Here is a 20,257-nt window from a genome sequence, read left to right as displayed (position 1 = left end):
GAGAACAATACAAATTTAGCAAACTTACAAGAAAATCCTCACAAGGCAAGATGTTTGCACAATTCTAGAACAAAAAAAAAGAATATTCAAGAATAATACAATTGACCACAATAAGTGTTCTTGAAAGCAAAAATGAATATTGAATGAAATAGGCTTGAAAATGCTCAAACTTGAGGTTTGATGCTTTCTCTTTGATTCTCTCTTGATTCTTGATGATTGTTGTTGATCAATGGCTTCTAAGCTTGTCTAAATACTCCTTTGATCAATTTTGAATGTTGGGGGTCATTGGTGGAGTCAATAGAGTCGTTATTGTGTGAAAACAATTAATAAAACAACTTGGAGCGTGGGGGGTATCAGAACCCCTTCATAGGGTATCGATACTTGTAGTGTAAAATCCAAATATTTCGACTGTTATAAGACTAGGGGTATTGGTACCTCTGGGGGGTATCGATACCCTCCGAGCAATCTGTTATTACTTGGAGCCAAATCTTACATAGGGATATTGGTACCCTCTTGGGTGGGTATCGGTTCCCTCTGGGTAATCTGGTTTTTCGGTGTAAGATTTATTAAGAAAATATTTTTGGTTGATTAAGGCTCGAAATACTTTGTAAAATTGTTTAAAAGATTAAAACACACTTTTACACTTGAGTAAGGATTGAAATTGACATTTGAAAAACTTGGAGTAATATTTTGATATTCAAATAGTTTGATCGAATATATATTTGAAAATGATTAGAAAATCTTGAAATGACATTTAATTTTTTATATTGAACATTAAAATGTTTTCAACAATCTCCCCCTTTTTGATATAACAAAATATTTTAGTAATTTTAAGATTTTCTAATTGAAAATCATTTTTGAAATCAAGTTTTGAAATTATTCCCCCTTACTCTAATACTTTGAAAATAAATCACTCCCCCTTACTCTAATACTTCTCCCATTTTTTTGTTAAATCAAAAAGATTCGAAAACAGTTTTAAACAAGATTTTTTAAATTTAAGCCAATTGATAGTTAAGATAAAGCGTAAGCTGCTAAGATCACAATCAAGAGAAATGTTAGCCATGAGTTCCATAATTCAATATTAAAAAATAATGGTAAATTGGTCATATTTACTAATATGTAAATGATGTAAATGATGCAAAACATAAACCAAACATATATATGTATATATATATATATATAAAATTTAAGTTCAAACATCCAAAACAAATTCTAACATCCACAAATTCAAACATCCAAAATGTTAAAACAATAAGTTCTAAGTCCCATCCAAGAAAACTAAAGCAAGGCAATATTCAAGCATCTGTAGAAGGATCGGGAGGAGGAAAATGAGCTCACATAGAGGCCATCTCAAGTGTAAGCGCATTGATTCTTTCGTTTGTTATTTCATTGTTCACGCACATCTCACATAAAATATCCAATTGTTAAGCCCCCATAGTTGTTAGGTGGGACTCTATGGATGTAAACCGTGAATCCATTGATGCAAACCAAAAGTCGAATGTCTCCATAAACGATTGAAAATATGGAGGCATTTGACTCTCTTGCTATGCCGATGTCAGCTCATCGTTAGGAACTTCATCATCAATGTCTTGCATGAGTTATTGAAACTCAAGATCATCATCATCTGCCAGTGCCGTAGGAGGTGGAGCTCATAATGAATTAGCTCCAGGAGTTTTGTCGACTGAACGAACCCATTGATTAGATTCCTTATTCAATGTCCATCCCGATTTCTTTAAAGATGTCAAATTGATTTGGTCTTTGAGAGGGATGGCTACATCAAGTTGTACTCTAAGCTCGACTTTGCTAAACAAATTACTCAGGAGACAATTGTAAACTAGAGTTTCACAAACTTTCTTATTAGGAACAAGGTTTACGGTTTCTACGAGTTCGATGAAGATAATATGAGGTAGGTTAATTTTCCTATTATTTTGGATACAATGTATCCACCAAAGGTCTAAGGCTCTAAAAGAGGAGTATTTGCCTCCATATGGTCTAAACCACCAAGAGATCATCAGATGAAGAAAACGATCTGGGAGATCGAATACACTCGCACTAGACTTGACCTTGTAAGGAAAACCTATTGTTTCTTTTTCATTTCATAAGTCGTCATTGTCTAAACCAAATGCATCTGCTATATACTGAGTGTCAATATGGATGAATCGACCTAGAAGATAGGATCGTATTCCTATTGTTTCAGTTTTAGATTGATTTTGAATACAAACGAAATTTGAGTAGAAAATTCGAACAAGTTATTGGTAAACAAATGGTTGGAGGTGAAAATATTTATCAAACTTCCAAGCTTCTAGAGTAGAAAGATATCTAAAGTTTATTTATAGCATAGCTTGAAGAGATGGAATTCGTTCTTCTCGGATTTTGTATGACTCAAAATATTAAGAATACCTAAAGAAGAGATTTTGTCTACGACCAGGTCATTGAAGAATTTGTTGAATAGGAGGTGGATTTAGAGGTGGGTTAGGAGGTTAGTTTGTTCGACTAATGGACGTCCTAGGGTGTTTTGGAGACATTACTTAGGAAATCGGAATAGAAAAGATTAACCTGCAATTTTAAAACACATGTATACAATAATATCAATCCCAAAACTCAAATGAGTCATCATTATTTCAAGGTTCTCTAAAAATAATCCTAATGAGCAATATTGAAAAACTATTTTTGAAAACAATGTTTGAAAAATCAGTATATGTATAGTTTTCATGAAAACAACATAATTAAATAAAAAACAACAATTAGATTTTTTTTTAAATTCTAAAATTTCAAAACATTTTGAAAAAAATATTGTGTTTTTGATGAAATTAGTTGTATATTATAGTTTTAAACTAAAATCTAAGCAATTTCCAATATACATTTAAACCTAGAACTAATTAAAACTAGTTATATGTTCAAAATCAATAAAATAGTGGATTTAGAAAAATTACCTTGAAAATTTTGGATTTGAGTGGTTTTTGTTATTGATTGCACATTTTTAATGATTCCAGCAGGTTTAGGAGTTGAAAAATGAAGTAATTCCGACTTGTATTTGATGATTTTGGTAAAAGTGGAGAGTAGTGAGGAAGAGAGGAAGAACGACATTAGAGAGAGAGAGAGAGAGGTGAGGGTTTTGGCAAAAAGAAGAAATTTAGGCGTATAATAACCAGAACCCGTGTAGGGTATCAGTACCCTCATGTGGGGGTATCAGTACCCATTCAAGGAGGGGTTCGGTACCCATGTAAAGGGGGTATCGATACCTATCGTCAGAAAAATTAAAAATCTGTGTTTAATCATTTAAAAAGCCAAATTAATCTTTTATAGTGGTCTTGGTAACTCATATTACGAAAATTAACTATGTTCAATTAACCAAATCTATTCTTAAAACTATTTGAACATATAATCAATTTTCACTAAGAATCATAAACTCCCCCTGACTAATAGCAAATAATGTAATCAAAAATATTATTTTTATAAGCAATTTTTATTTCTAATTAAAAGTGCTAAGCTTATTTTAAACTCTATATAAAAATAGGCCAGTTAAACCTAATTCTCTCCTAAGTGTCCAAAATCTTTCTTTTATCTAAAGGTTTTGTAAAAATATCCGCTAATTAATACAAAGTATCCACTAATTGATGCAAAGTATCAACATATTCTAGAAATATATCTTCTTTAGTGACATGATCTCTAATGAAATAATGTCTAATTTCAATGTTCTTAGTTCTAGAGTGTTGGATGGGATTTTTAGTGAGATAAATAGCATTAGTATTGTCACACTTGGTAGGTATTGTACCTACTTCAATTCCATAATAAAAAAGTTGTTGTTTCATCAATAAAACTTGTGCACAACAACTACTCGCTGAAATGTATTCTGCTTCACTGGTAGATAATGCAACACAATTTTGTTTCTTTGAAAACCAAGAAATCAACATATTTCCTAGGAATTGAGAAGTACCGAAGGTGTTTTTCCTATCTATTTTGCATCCTCCATAAACTGCATCAGATAAGGCATGTAAGCTAAAGCTAGAGTCTCTAGGATACCAAAGTCCTAAACTATGAATGTCCTTAAGGTATCTAAAGATTCTTTTAATAGCTAGTAAATGGGATTCCTTAGTGCATGATTGAAATCTAGTACATAAGCAAATAGTAAACATAATTTCCGGTCTACTTGCGGTTAGATAGAGCAAAGAGCCAATCATTGACCTATACAATTCAACATCCACACATTTACATCCTTCATCTTTGTCAAGCTTTGTAGAAGAGCTCATTGGAGTGGCATGAGGTTTCTCATTTTCTAGTCCAAACTTCTTGAGCATATTCTTTACATACTTAGCTTGATTAATGAAGATGCCATCTTTTCTTTGCTTGATTTGGAGTCCCAAGAAAAATGAGAGCTCCCCCGTCATGCTCATCTCGAATTCACTCTACATTAGCTTAGAAAATTCTTGGCAAAGAGCATCATTAGTAGAACCAAATATTATATCATCAACATAAATTTGAACTACTAATAAATCTTTACCTTTATGCTTTAAAAACAATGTAGTGTCAACCTTCCCTTTTGAAAAACATTTTTCAATTAAAAAGTTTGACAATCTTTCATACCAAGCTCTAGGAGCTTGTTTTAAACCATAAAGCAGCGCTTTTGTCAATTTAAAAACATGATTTCGAAATTTTGAATCTTCAAAACCAGGAGGTTGTTCCACATACACTTCTTCTTTTATAAAACCATTTAAAAATGCACTTTTAACATCCATTTGATATAATTTAAATTCATTGAAACATGCAAATGCTAATAACATTCTAATTGCTTCCATCCTAACTACGGGAGCGTATGTTTCATCATAGTCTATGCCCTCTTCTTGAGTATAGCCTTGAGCAAAAAGTCTAGCCTTGTTTCTCACTATATTACCACTTTCATCAAGCTTATTCCTAAATACCCATCTAGTACCTACAGTAGATTAATTACTAGGCCTTTCAACTAATGTCATACTTTACTTCTCTCAAATTGATTTAACTCTTTTTGCATAGCCATAATCCAATGTTCATCATTTAATGCTTCTTTAATATTCTTAGGCTCTATGCATGAGATAAATGCTACATAATTACAAATATTTCTAAGAGAAGATTGAGTTGTTACCCCTTTGGATGGATCACATATTATCTCACCATCCTTGACATAGTAGTACTCTTTTGGGTAAGAGACTTCCCTTTCTTCAATGGTTGGATTCTCGAGAACATCATGAGTTTCCTCATCTTTCGTTTCTTTCTTTGATGATGGTTCTCCAACGTTATGTCTAATGTCATTTGTGTTTACAATACCTACATCATCATTTACACAAGAATCCTTCCTCGGAAGGAGATTATCATCAAAAACATGTATAGACTCTTCTACAACTAAAGTTCTTTTATTAAATACCTGATAAGCCTTAGAATTTAAGGAATAACCCAGAAAAATTCCTTCATCACTTTTAGCATCAAACTTGCCAAGATTGTCTTTACCGTTGTTTAAAACAAAACATTTACATCTAAAAGGATGAAAATAACTAATGTTAGGCTTTTTATTTTTGAAAAGTTCATATGGAGTTTTCTTTAAAATAGGCCTAATCATTACTTGATTAATGATGTAACAAGCGGTATTTGTGGCTTCCGCCCAAAAATATTTTGGCAAATTGTTTTCACAAAGCATGATTCTAGCCATTTCTTCTAAAGTTCAATTTTTCCTCTCAACAACTCCATGTTGTTGAGGGGTTCTAGGTGCTGAAAATTATGGATAATACCATTAAAATTACAAAACTCAGTAAATCCAAGATTTTTAAATTCAGTGCCATGATCACTCCAAACATAAGTTATGGAGTAACCTTTTTCGTTTTAGGTTACTTTTGAAAACGTGATGAATTTTTCTAATGCTTCATATTTAGTACTTAAGAATAGAATCCAAGTATATTTAGAATAGTCATCTACCAAGACAAATGCATATTGTTTTCCACCCAATCTAGTGGTCCTAGATGGCCCAAAAAGATCTAAATAGATCAATTGTAAAACCCTACTAGTTGATACATCATTAATGGATTTAAAAGAAACTCGCTTTTGTTTTCCTTTAGAACAAGCATCACCGAATTTTATCATTATCAAATTTTAGTTTAGGCAACCCTCGAACTAAATCTCCTTGAATTAGTCATTGTAAAACACTCATACTAGCATGTCCTAGTCTCCTATGTCATAACCAACTATCATGCTCGTCCTTAGAAACTATGCATAAATTAGTCATATCTATAGAATCTAAATGCACCATGTATATGTTTCCTATTCTATGACCAACAAGCATAATCTGATTAGATGCAATGTCAACAACTTTACAACCACAAGTCTCAAACATGACATTGAATCCCTTATCGGATAATTGACTAATACTCAATAGATTATGCTGTAATCCATTCACATATAATACATTTTTAATTTCTATGGAAGATGTATTACCTATAGTATCTATACCTTCAATGTTACCTTTTGAATTATCACCAAAAGTCACCTCTCCTCCATTTTTGGCGTTAAGCTCTATGAACCGGCTATTGTCTCCAGTCATGTGTCTTGAGCATCCACTATCAAGGTACCATGAGTTTGAATTTGTTTCTCGTGCCTTGTAGCAATGCTCCGTTTCCTACAAACATAGATTAAATTTTGATTTTTGGTACCCAAGTTCTTTTGGGTCCATATTCATTAGTTTCCAAAATCCTAATCCCCTGAGGTATCCATTTGTGTAGGATATCATTATCTTTAGTAGTAATGAGTCCTTTAGGAACCTATATACTTCTAATGATTTTACCATTTAAGGTTCTTTGGGGACCTATATGATTGTAGCTTTTAAAACTTTTTCTAACAAAGTTGATTTTTGAACCTTCTCAATTTTCAACATGTTTTGGATCAACTTTATTAAAAGAAGCTTTAAGATCATCAATTTTCTTTTGATGATCGTCATTTACTCTTGAAAGTAAGTTATGAAAATCGATATTTTTCTTTTCAAATTCATCTAATTTGATTCCCATTATAATCCTCTAATAACTCATCATAAGATAAATCATCTAAGTCAAATGAGTTAGAGGTTACCTTAGAGTTTTCCCCGGTGGCCATTAAGCACAAGTTTGCAACTTCTTGTTCCTCTTCATCGGAACCTTCTTCATTGCTCCATGTAGCCACATGAGACTTGTGCTTATTCTTTGATTGACCCTTCTTCTTCAATTATGGGCAATCATATTTGACATGCCCCGACTTTTTGCATTCGTAGCAAATGATCGGGTCATTCTCTTTTGGTTTATTCTTGAAACCTTCATTTCGTTTGATTTTTCTTCCTCGGTTGGGCCTCATTAATTTTCTATACCGTTTGGTAAATAATGTCATCTCCTTTTCATCGTCATCTTCATCCGAGTCACTCTCATCTCTTATGGATTTGAGAGCAACTCCCATGTTATTCTTCTTTTCCGTCTCCTTCTTTGGCTCATCTCTTTTCTTGAGGTCTTCCTCTTCTTTAAGCATCATTTCATGCGTGAGGAGAGAGCCAATAAGCTCATCGAGGGTCAAGGATTTTAAGTTCTTAGCCTCGATGATCGTCGTCTTCTTTGATTGCCAAGCTTTTAGAAGAGCGTAAACTAACTTCCTCAATAGCTTGTCATTTGGAATAATTTCTCCATATGATTTGAGACCATTGACAATCGTGGTGAATCTATCCGTCATAGCTTTGATATCTTCATCCGGTTTCATCTTGAAATTTTCATAGCTATGAGTTAGAAGACTAATTTTAGATTATTTTACCTCGTTTGTGCCTTCATGAGTGACTTGTAGTTTATCCCATATCTCCTTGGTGGTTGTACAAGATGAAATTCTCTTGTATTCATTCGGTCCAAGAGCACAAAAAATAATATGGATACTTTGGAGTTGAGCTGGAATATTCTTGTCTCTCCTTCACTCTACAATCTTTGATGAGTAAAAGGTTTGATGTATCCGTATTCTATGATATTCCATGCTCCCATGTCACTTTCTTGAATGAAGTACATCATTATATTCTTCCAATAAGAATAATTAGCTCCATTGAAGAAAAGAGGCTTATTGACGGGTAATGAATCAAGACAGAAGTCGTGGTTTGAAGTAGAGGCCATTGATGACTTGATTATCGATGTAACTCTTCCCGGATCTACTCAAGAGGAGATTAAACCTTCAAATGAGTCAAGCTCTGATACTAATTGTTGAGTTAATCGATCAATGGAATAGGCCAAGAGGGGGTGAATTGGCAATAAAAATTTCGGTGAAAGCTTTTGCAGAAAATTGAAAATATTTGCACAATGATTTAGAGTGGTTCGACTTTCTCAACCAAAGTCTACGTCTACTACCTTAGCTATCCATACTAAGGATTTCCACAAATTCCCTAATTTGTCTTTCTTTTAAGGACAAAGAGTAACCTTACAAATCCCTCAAGAATTATACCCCAAATTCTTGAGAACACTCTCTCCCAAAGAGAACAATACAAATTTTGAAAACTTACAAGAAAATCCTCACAAGGCAAGATGTTTGCACAATTCTAGAACAAAGAAAAAACACTCAAGAATAATACAATTGACCACAATAAGTGTTCTTGAAAGCAAAAAATGAATATTGAATGAAATAGACTTGAAAATGCTCAAACTTGAGTTTTGATGCTTTCTCTTTGATTCTTTCTTGATTCTTGATGATTATTGTTGATCAATGGCTTATAAGCTTGTTTAAATACTCCTTGGATCAATTATGAATGTTGGGGATCATTGGTTGAGTCAATAAAGTCGTTATTGTGTGAAAACAATTAATAAAATAGCTTGGAGCGTGGGGGTATCAGTACCTTTTCATAGGGTATCGGTACCTGCAGTGTAAAATTCAAATATTTAGATGTTATAAAACTGTGGGTATCGGTACCTCCGGGGGTATCGGTACCCTGCGAGCAATCTATTATTTCTCGGAGCCAAATCTTACATAAGGATATCGGTACCCTCTTGGCGGGGTATCGGTACCCTTTGGGCAATCTGGTTTTTCGGTTTAAGATTTATTAAGAAAATATTTTTGGCTTGATTAAGACTCGAAATACTTTACATGTGCATCTTCCATTATTTAACATTATTATTAAAAGATCCAGCGTTTAATTCTCGAGAATTTTTGGATGCATTTTGTTGCATTACTTGCGTGATACCCAAATCATAAGTCCGAAATGCTTCTGATGCTTTAAATGTTTGAGAACAAAATAGATCGCCTTCGAGATTTTAAATATACAGCTGCTTCTAGATCAGCTATGTTTCTCTCAGACGGTTTCGGTTTACGGTTCTCCTATCTTCATGAGCTGAATGAAATGGATAATATTCAGAAGGCATTCTTCGCATATCCAATCTTCCTGCTTGTTACTTAAAATTATGATAGTCAAGATTTCCCTCGCGTTTCATTTAGGTTGATTGCTCCGATTATATAACGACATTTGATGTTCGAATCATTGTTGGTTGATTGGTCGGGCTTTTATATCCATTTTTGCTTCTCTGTATACCGATACATTTGAGGATTATTGAAATATCAATACTAGTTATTAATGTATTTTATATCTGCGTGCAAATGTATCGAAACATATTATTAAAGTAATAGGTAAATTTCCAATGTAAGTGGTAAAAATACATTTTTTAATGACAAAATTAGTAAACACAAAGTTTTCTCAATAACTGCCAAACGAGATGCACGAATGAAGTGTCGATACATTTATTGTAAGTATCGATCATCAAAATATCGAAACCGATTATTATAAAGTAATAGGTAAAATATACCGGTTTAATGAGAGAATAGGTAAACATAATGTATCGATAATTTTTAAAATTGTATCGATCCCAAAAACATTGAAACGGATAATTATAATGTAATAGGTAAATTTACAATGTAACCGGTAGAAATATAATGGTTTAATTAGAAAATAGGTAAACATAATGTATTGATACTTTTTAAATTGCGTCGATACTTTTTTTTCCATAATGAATGTCAAACGAGGTGCACCCATAAAGTGTCAATACATTTATTAAAAGTATTGACCCTAAAAACATCAAAACCACTAATTATAATGTAATTGGTAAATTTACAATGTAAGCGGTAGAAATATATCGGTTAATTAGAAAATAGGTCAATATAATATATCGAGACTTTTTAAATTGTCGATACTTTTTGTCCAGAATGAATGTCAAACGAGGTGCACGCATAAATTGTCGATACATTTATTAAAAGTATCGACCCCAAAAACATCGAAACCGATAATTATAATGTAATAGGTAAATTTATAATGTAACCGGTAGAAATATACCGGTTAATTAGAAAATAGGTCAATATACTTTTTAAATAGTGTCGATACTTTTTCTCCAGAATGAATGCCAAACGAGGTGCACGCATAAAGTTTCGATACATTTATTAAATGTATCAATCCCAAAAACATCAAAATCGATAATTATAATGTAATAGGTAAATTTACAATGTAACTGGTAGAAATATACCAGTTAATTAGAAAATATGTCAATATAATGTATCGATACCTTTTTAAATTGTGTCGATACTTTTTGTCTAGAATAAGTGCTAAACAAGGTGCACGGATAAAGTGTCGATACATTTATTAAAAGTAACGATCCCAAAAACATCAAAACCAATAATTATAATGTAATAGGTAAATTTTCAATGTAACTGGTATAAATATATCTGTTTAATTAGAAAATAGATCAACATAATGTATCGACTCTTTTAAAATTTGTATCGCTATTTTTTTAAATTACGCGTGTTTTTCCCTTCATTATTTATATGTTAAAAGTGAAGATATAAACCCTAAATTAAAAACCTAAAGGCAAATGAGAACTCTTCCACTCTGACGAATACCAGCGTTCATAACAGTTACGATCAGATCTTCATGTAAATTTATCGATATTTTACCATAAGTTAGGGTTTGATTGATTTCCATATTGGACTCTTTTTTTCCTTAATGTGTTTGAAAGGTATGTTGTCAAAACCTTATTTTTTTTAGAATTTTTGTCTTTGGAAATAGGGGTTAGGTTTTAAAGTTTGTTGTTTTCGAATGGACCTATTATAAGTTGAAAGTTCAATCTTTGTTCGCGAAGATGATGATCTTCAAATAGAGCCCCAGCGTATCAACATTGAAGAAAGTCAAAAGCGACCAGTAAGTATCAATGTATTCATGTAATTTTTCTTGAAATGGTAATTGGATTAAAGTATTTAAGAACTTTTAATTGATTACAAATTTCAAATCTCTACAGTCTGACTGAATGTCAAAGGATAAAAGAAGCTCATAATCATGTTGATTGCATATGCAATAAAACCCCCTTGTAGGGTCTAAATGGTAAGCTAGCAATTGGTAAGACAAACTTCTTTTGAGGGTTTAAGGACTGAATCCTTCCAACGTAAGGAGTGCATGATTGGACATTACATATAATAGTTGTATTCAGTTCTTGAAGAATTGTTCTTCATTGTATATAAGGATAGTTGTAATGATATCCGTTCACATTTTGGGATCAATTGGTTAGATGTGTGCAGTACCCTATATCCTCGAGGCAGAGCACAAGAAATATGGCACTTAAAGATTTACCAAGAGCGGTAGCTTTTGCTCTTTATGAAGACCGAACCTGGAATCAACTTTGCAATTATGCCTATACTGCTGAAGAGAACCTGCTGAATGATAGGATTTGCATACAACTACAAGCATTTTATGGGAAATCCTGAGATCTATGTTGCATAATTTTAGCAGAGTTGTTGGGTTTAGGGTTTAAAAGTCTCACAGATATGTGCAAATCCTATAATTCAACAGGTTCTATTTAGCATGACAGGCATAATTGCAAAGTTGATTCTAGGTTCGATCTTCATGCAGAGCAAAAGCTATCTCTCTTGGTAAATCTTTAAGTGCCAGATTTCTTGTGCTCTTCCTCGAGGATATAGGGTGTTGTATGCATCTAACTAATTAGTCCCAAAACGTGAATGGACATCATTACGACTATTATTATATATAATGAAGAACAATTCTTCAAAAACTGAATACAATTATTATATGTAATGTTCAATCATACACTCCTTATTTTGGAGGGATTCAGTCCTTAAACCCTCAAAGAAAGCTTGTATTACCAATTCCTAGCTTACCATTTGGACCCCCAGGTTTTATTGGCTATGCAATGTCTACTCTTTGTGAGTACTAAATATGGGTGCGGATATGTGTGCAAGTATACACAATCGAACAAGTAATACAATGATAAGTTGAGTATCGTCTCCACTGGGAATTAGGGAAATCAAAATAGGTTTGTCAATGCACTTTACTTTGTCACCTAAGTAAAGTCAGTGATGGTATATACAATTGAGAATGTTGTAGCAATATGGAATGACTGATGTAAAAATGAATGATGGCAGTGAGGTAGCAATTGATTATGATGTGGCAAATTAAATTGTGATGCATGCAAACAAATGGAAATATCAAAGAAAAATAAAATGTAATTACTAGATTTAATATATATATATATATATATATATATATATATATATGACTTTAGTTTTCTCACATGACAAGCTGCTATGGAAATGAGAGGTAGGAGTCACTTGGAAAATCTAAGTCTATTTCTCTGAATGGTATTTCCTCTATGCTTAACCTGCCCGACAGAGTCTACAGAGGTGCCCTATGCTATATCTAGTAAAGGACTCAACAGATTAAAGATGCCCTGGCAAATCCGATTGGCGTAAACCCCTGTAGTGATCCTATTGGTTCATATAAAAGGATATGTCTCGGTAATACCTTTTTGCGGCAGCATTAACATCTAACCTATCATTTTTTGTACAACTCCTTTTAGTCGAATAAAATTCTAGCCTTATCTCTAAGGTGGATTAGGTCTAGTTACTACCTAGAACCCCTTGTTTATATAGTTCCTCCCTAGCTTCTCTAGAAGGCTAAAGATATTTTGCCAAGTAATTCTCTCAAACCCTAAGAACCTCCTAATGAAAGGCTATTCTCATAGCTCCTACAACCTTAAGGCAATAAGTTTCATAAACAAAACAGATTAAAGCATATAAAAATAACCATTCATTGAAATAAAACTTAAATATCCAAGCGAACTCCCACCAAATAGGATTAGTTCATGGTGGGGTTCGAAATAAACAAGTACAAAGCAAGTATCATTCGTTCCTTACAACCCAATAACAAAATATGAAAGCAAATAACTAAGGGGAGGAGAGAAAGCCATCGACGTGCACTGCCCAATGCTTCCCTCGACCACCAAGAACTGCTCCCAGCAGACTGGCTCCTCTCGGACGCTCAGAACGCCACTCCCTCAGGTTTGTCAAGGAGAAATGCCACGGCAATTAGGATTGACGGAGAAAGATGAGACCTTCTATCTCTAACTTTTTAAGCTCAAATCTGGGTAGAACCAAAGTCTTCTTCATTGTGGCTTCATCCTCTATTTATAAGGGGCGAAAAACTCTAGGACTTGGTGTTAAAATTTCTAGGATACCCTATACTATGCTTGATTCACGTGAGGATCGAGCAGTGGTCCAGCCTGTGTAGCTGGCTAAGTACCAGACAAGATCCTACTGCAGCAACCCAAGAATATACAGGATCTGCAGAGCAGGCGGGGCGGTCAGCAGGGTCGATGGTTGCATGTCGATCCCTCCAGGTGGATCTTCGAGGTGTATTTCTTGGGCAGAAGACACCGAGAGTCGAGGACAGCTGCCTGGAAAATATCTTCTTTCACCTTGTGCACTTTCAAAATGCCAGTCAAACTTGGCATTTTTATTTAGCTCAGTAATCTCCTTATGTCACGACATTTCCTTTCCTCTTTTCCTTTCTCTCAATTCCTGCACATCATTAGACAAACACCTTTCCCATAAGGCGACAATGAAGACAAATAAAAATGTCGCGGCAAACTGAATTCCACCACATGCAACTATATGCTCCTAAATGCATCTATATGGTTCTAAATGGGCTCTTAGACATTCAATAACTTAAGTGAAAAGGTCCCAAAATGTGACCTTTTTATAGAGTTATCACACCCCCAAACTTAAGCTATTACTTGTCCTCAAGCAATGGATAATATTAAGCAAAATAAAAATACTATGACAAGTTCAGAAGCATAATAGTTTTATGGGATAAAATTTCAGCCCTCAGCATATATGGTTTCAACATGCTAGACTAGGTCGAGAAATCTAGTATTGTCCCCTAGGGCAAGATTCTTTATGTAGGTGTATGCGTGTTTGTATCCAATTCATGCTTAACAAACCTAAAAAATTTCTAAGCAAGCTTTCTTAATTTGCCATGATATTTACGAATTGATATTCCCTCTTGTTTTATTTTCTTTAATTCAGCTACGAGGGGAGTCAACCTATCACTCTACCATCCCACACTCTAGGTGAAAGGAAGCATACCTTCCACCCCCAAGCTAGTCAGGTAGAGTCATCCCGTGACATATTTCATTCACTCATATGCCATAGTTGTTATTCATTTATATGCAGTTTCCAGGAAATGCAATGTCATAGCGGAGTGTCTCTCTACAGATATATCGAAGCATTTATTCACAACTTTTTTTGTGGGATTTTCATCATTCAAAGTTTTATGCCACGACATTTAGAATTCTCTTATAAAAAATTTCTAAGTTTCTCAAGCATGGAAAACATACAATTGTGTATTCAATGGTTTCAAAGAAGTAAGTCCTAGAGTTGGTTCTATCATCCTCAACCAGTCATGTACATTCTATCCTAGCCATCAAGAATTCATCATCATCGGACATCCTTAATTAATTCCAGAAAACTATTCAAGCACTTAATAATGTCATGGCATATTTATTTAACTAGTACTATCATGCAATGATGCGAGAACCCTACTTCCCCAAAACTTGAGAGAATCATTGTCCCCAATGCTTACTAAAACTAAGGAAAATAAAACTACATGCTATGAAATGTAATATAATGCAAGGTACCTTGACTTTAGGTGGGTGGTAGTGCAGCGGTCGCGTGACGAGTATGCTTTCTCAGTTTGGCAGGGCTGGAGTGTTCAGAGTCGGATGTTGGTACGGTTGAAGGTTGTGTGGACCCTAACCTTACAAAAAAACAAAATAATCAATTAAAAGGAAGCTGAATAAAAACAGTAACGAAATAAACATTTATTTATGCACAGGAGTAAATCCCAAATGTAACGGCATCCTCAAGATGCTTAGCCAGTTTTGACATCGTGTAAGAGAAGTGTATATTTGTCGCGCTCGACCGGAGCACCAGTGTAGACCAAAATTCCCCACACATATAATAATTCTACCTTCAAAATAGTTTGCCCTGGCATTTCGTGTCTTTCTCATATGATTTGTAAGACCTTTGCAGTAGTCATCTCTTCTTCAAAGTGCTTTTTGCCTGAAGCTGAATGGTAGTGGAATGAGATCTCTTTTTGTTTCTTTTTGTTGTGGCAACTTGAAATCATTTGGGCAGTAGCCACCATTGTGTATGACTTTATTCTTTCCTAGTCTAGTCAAATAAGGAAGCAAAACAACACTAACAAGAAAATTGACAATGTTAGCATACCATAAAATTACCGCGACAAATAATAATTTCTCAATAGGGAATTTTTCCTTAATCTTCATTTCATTCCTTAGTTCTTTCACAATTTCTAGCCTAGAAAAATGAGCAGCTAGTTGGGGTTTAGGATGAGTAAATTCAATAAGATTCAAAGGTTCAAATTTCATACCCAGTCTAGCTATGGGTGAGCTAGACTTACTCATCTCCTTTGGAATATCCTCGAGCTCCTCCTCGTCTTTTTCATCAAGATTGAAGTGATTTTCACTGCATAAAAATTTGTTGCAGTAAAATTTTTCAGCTTTCCTTTGGTCATCAACTCCTACTGATAGGGGCTTTTCTTTTGCCGTGGCAAAATTTTTCTTATCTTCATTGGCTGCACTCTTCGAACCCTCATCATTGTTGTCTAGCAAATATAAATCTTCTTGCACCTTCAGATTTTCGTGCACAAACTCATGACTGGGCTCTCCGAGTGTCTCCTCCCCAAACTTAGCATCTTTATAGATTTTGATGCCACTCCTTAAGGTGAATATACCACAATACTCCATGTCTTGAGCCTTAGTGACTTCAGTATCACTAGGAAGACTGCCATTTGGGCGAAACTGTAATGCCATGGCAATTTGACCAACCTGACCCTCCAAGGCCCTCAAAGACGAGCAGTGACTTTGAAGCAAAGCTTCTTGTCTTTTTATAGAGGTCGCATGGTCATGCAGTATGGTCTTCATTGTTGCGATAAAATCTTGCATCGTGACCTCCAAAGAGCTTGTGTTAGATGAAGATGGTAATCCTTCGTTAGAATTATGTCATGGCATATTCGTTTGAAAACCCTGGGAGTCACTGAAATTCTGCTGCCTAGCGGGCTGACTAGAGTTGTTGGTTCCTTGATTTCCCCACAAAAAGTTTGGATGTTGACGCCATCCAGGATTATATGTGTTAGAATAGGAGTTGTTGTTACCTTGATTATAGTTGCCTACATAGTTGATGGATTCTTGATTGATTGGGCACTCATTCTCATTGTGATTGCCGTGGCATAATAAACATGCTGAATTGGTTACCTTCACTTCTCTCACCTCGCTTGGCCTTTGTAAGTTCTTCAACATATTGCTGATAGCAGCAAGTTGGGTGGACATCGTATCCTTAGAATCTAGCTCGAAAACTCCATGTGATTTTCGCCCAAGTCCAAGCCTAGTAGATAAAAATTGATAATCGTTGTTGGAAATCCTATCCAGAATGCAAATGCCTCTGCTGGTGATTTATCAAGTAATGTCCCATTTACCGAGGCATCTAGTATCATCCTCGTGGACGCATTAACTCCATTATAGAATATTACAACTTGAGTCCAGTCATGGAATCCATGATTGGGGCACTTACGAAGCAAACGTTTGTATCGATCCCAACACTCATACATAGACTCTTCATTGCCTTGGTGAAAAGATGCTATGGCATTTCTAATATGGTTGTTCATATCAGGTTGATTATGCCGTAGCAAATTTTTTTTGCACAAGTCAGCCCAAGACCTTATCAAGTCGGAATGTAATCCATTGAGCCATGCACTGGCGTGATCTTTCAAAGAATATGGAAATAACTTCAATTTCAGTGCATCTTCTTCATGCACACCTTGCTGTCGAAAACAGTCACAAACCTCCAAAAATGCCCGAACATGCTGCCTTGCATCCTCATGAAGAGCACCGCCAAACTATCCAATATAAAGTCCAACATGTCGAACATAACCAGTTTGAGCTCAAAGTGGGATGCCTGAATCATGGGTGCCACAATTCTAGGATTTAGGTCGTCCATGATAGGTTTAAATGATCTCGAATAGTACGAGGCCTAGCTGCATTCCCAGCATTTGGAATTGCCTCGGCATTCTGATCTTCCACTTGACCCATTGTTTGATTTCCAATTTGGTACATCTTTGCTTGAGCACGTTGAGTATGTAAAACAAAATCCTTAAAAAGACAAGGAAAATAACAAGTAAAACTATACAAAAATATTGAACAAGTAAAATAAAAATGCTATGACAAAACTAATTAACTTCCAGTTGCTAATTCCCCGGCAACGGCGCCAAAAACTTGTCCGCTCTTTGTGAGTACTAAATATAGGTGTGGATATGTGTGCAAGTATACTCAATCGAACAAGTAATACAGTGATAAGTTGAGTATCGTCTCCACAGGGAATTTGGGAAATCAAATAGGTTTGTCAAAGCACTTTACTTTGTCACCTAAGTAAAGTCAGTGATGGTATATATAATAAATGAGAATGTTGTGGCAATACGGAATAACTGATGTGGAAATGAATGATGGCAGTGAGGTAGCAATTGATTATGTTGTGGAAAATTAAATTGAGATGCATGCAAACAAATGGAAATGTCAAAGAAAAATAAAATGCAATTACTAGATTTAATATATATAGGACTTTAGTTTTCTCACACGACAAGCTGCTATGGGAATGAGAGGTAGGAGTCACTAAGAAAATCTAAGTCTATTTCTCTGAATGGTATTTCCTCTATGCTTAACCTGCCCGACAGAGTCTACAGAGGTTCCCTATACTATCTCTAGTAAGGGACTCGACAGATTAAAGATGCCCTGACAGATCCGATTGGCGTAAACCCCTGCAGTGATCCTATTGGTTCAGATAACAGGATATGTCTCGACGATACCTTTTTGCGACAGCAATAACATCTAACCTATCGTTTTTTGTACATCTCATTTTAGTCGAATGAAATCTTAGCCTTATCTCTAAGGTGGATTAGGTCTAGTTACTACCTAGAACCCCTTGTTTATGTAGTTCCTCCCTAGTTTCTCTCGAAGACTAAAGATATTTTGCCATGGAATTCTCTCGAACCCTAAGAACCTCCTAAGGAAAGGTTATTCTCATAGCTCCTACAACATTAAGGCATTTAGTTTCATAAACAAAACAGATTAAAGCATATAAAAACAACCATTCATTGAAATAAAACTTAAATATCCAAGCGAACTCCCACCAAATAGGATTAGTTCATGGTGGGGTTCGAAATAAACAAGCACAAAGAAAGTATCATTTGTTCCTTACAACCCAATAACAAAATATGAAAACAAAAAACTAAGGGGATGAGAGAAATCCATCGACGTGCACTGCCCAATGCTTCCGTCGGCCACCAATAACTGCTCCCAACGGACTGGCTCCTCTCAGACGCTCAGAACGCCACTCCCTCAGGCTTGTCAAGGAGAAATGCCACGACAAGTAGGATTGACGGAGAAAGATGATACATTCTCTCTCTAACTTTTTAAGCTTAAATCTGGTGGAACCAAAGTCTTCTTCATTGTGGCTTCATCATCTATTTATAATGGGAGAAAAACCCTAGGACTTGGTGTTAAAATTCCTAGTATACCCCATACTATGCTTGAATCACGTGAGGATCGGGCAGTGGTCCAGCCTGTGTGGCTGGCTGAGTACCAGACAGAATTCTGCTGCAGCAGTCCAAGAACAGACAGGATCTGCAGAGCAGGCGGCGCGGTCAGCAGGGTCGGCGATTGCAGTGTTGATCCCTCCAAGCGGATCTTCGAGGTGGATTTCTTGGGTAGAGGACACGGAGAGTCGAGGACAGCTGGCTGGAAAATATCTTCTTTCACCTTGTGCGCTTTTGAAATGCCAGTCGAACTTGGCATTTTTATTTAGCTCAATAATCTCCTTATGTCACGGCATTTCCTTTCCTCTTTTCCTTTCTCTCAATTCCTGCACATCATTAGACAAACACATTTCCCATAAGACGGCACTGAAGACAAATAAAAATGTCGCGGCAAACTGAATTCCACCACATGCAACTATATGCTCCTAAATGCATCTATATGGTTCTAAATGGGCTCTTAGACATTCAATAACTTAAGTGAAAAGGTCCCAAAATATGACCTTTTTATAGAGTTATCATGCACTCAACATTATTAACCTGGATAATCCCAGTTACAGAACTGATTCAGCCATGATTTGCGAGAGACTCTATTCTACATATAGTTTGGCAAGGTTAAAGTATTGATACTCCAAGTACCGGTTAAAAGTAAGCAATTACTGCATTGACACCCAATTGACGATTTCCTTTGCTTTACATCTTTCAAGTGCATTGTATATTTCTTTATATAAACCCAACATTCTGATAACCCTTTATGAGCTTTGTATAAGTAATAGTTAAATTTACAAGGTACACGGTAAAATTATTCCGGTATAATGATAATATCATAAACTTTTATATATGTATCAATACTTTGTTAAATCGGTCTCGATACTTTAATTCCACCTGAAGGCTGTTACTTTTAAGTAAAATTATACACGGGAGGCTCAAACGCACGCAATATATATTTACTTTCCATACTTATAATTCCGAAATCTATTACTTTTAAGTAATAGGTTAATTGACAATGAAAACGGTTAAATTCATTTGGTATCATGAAAATATAAGTAAACAATGTAAAAGATTCTAAGGCTCCATCAGCTTTAACCGCACACACACACATATTATATATATATATATATATATATATATATATATATATATATATATATATATATATATATATATATATATATATATAATTCCATACTTATAATTTCAAAATCTATTACTTTAAAGTAATAGATTAATTTCCAAAGAAAACGGTTAAAGTCAATTGGTATCATTATAATATGCGTAAACAATTACCATGTTGATAAAGCTTGATAACAAATC

Source organism: Hibiscus syriacus, unplaced genomic scaffold, assembly GCF_006381635.1.
Source record: "Hibiscus syriacus cultivar Baekdansim isolate YM2019G1 unplaced genomic scaffold, ASM638163v2 tig00116965_pilon, whole genome shotgun sequence".
NCBI lineage: Eukaryota > Viridiplantae > Streptophyta > Magnoliopsida > Malvales > Malvaceae > Hibiscus > Hibiscus syriacus.
The sequence above is the reverse complement of the archived record's forward strand: the minus strand, read 5'-3'. Positions refer to the sequence as shown.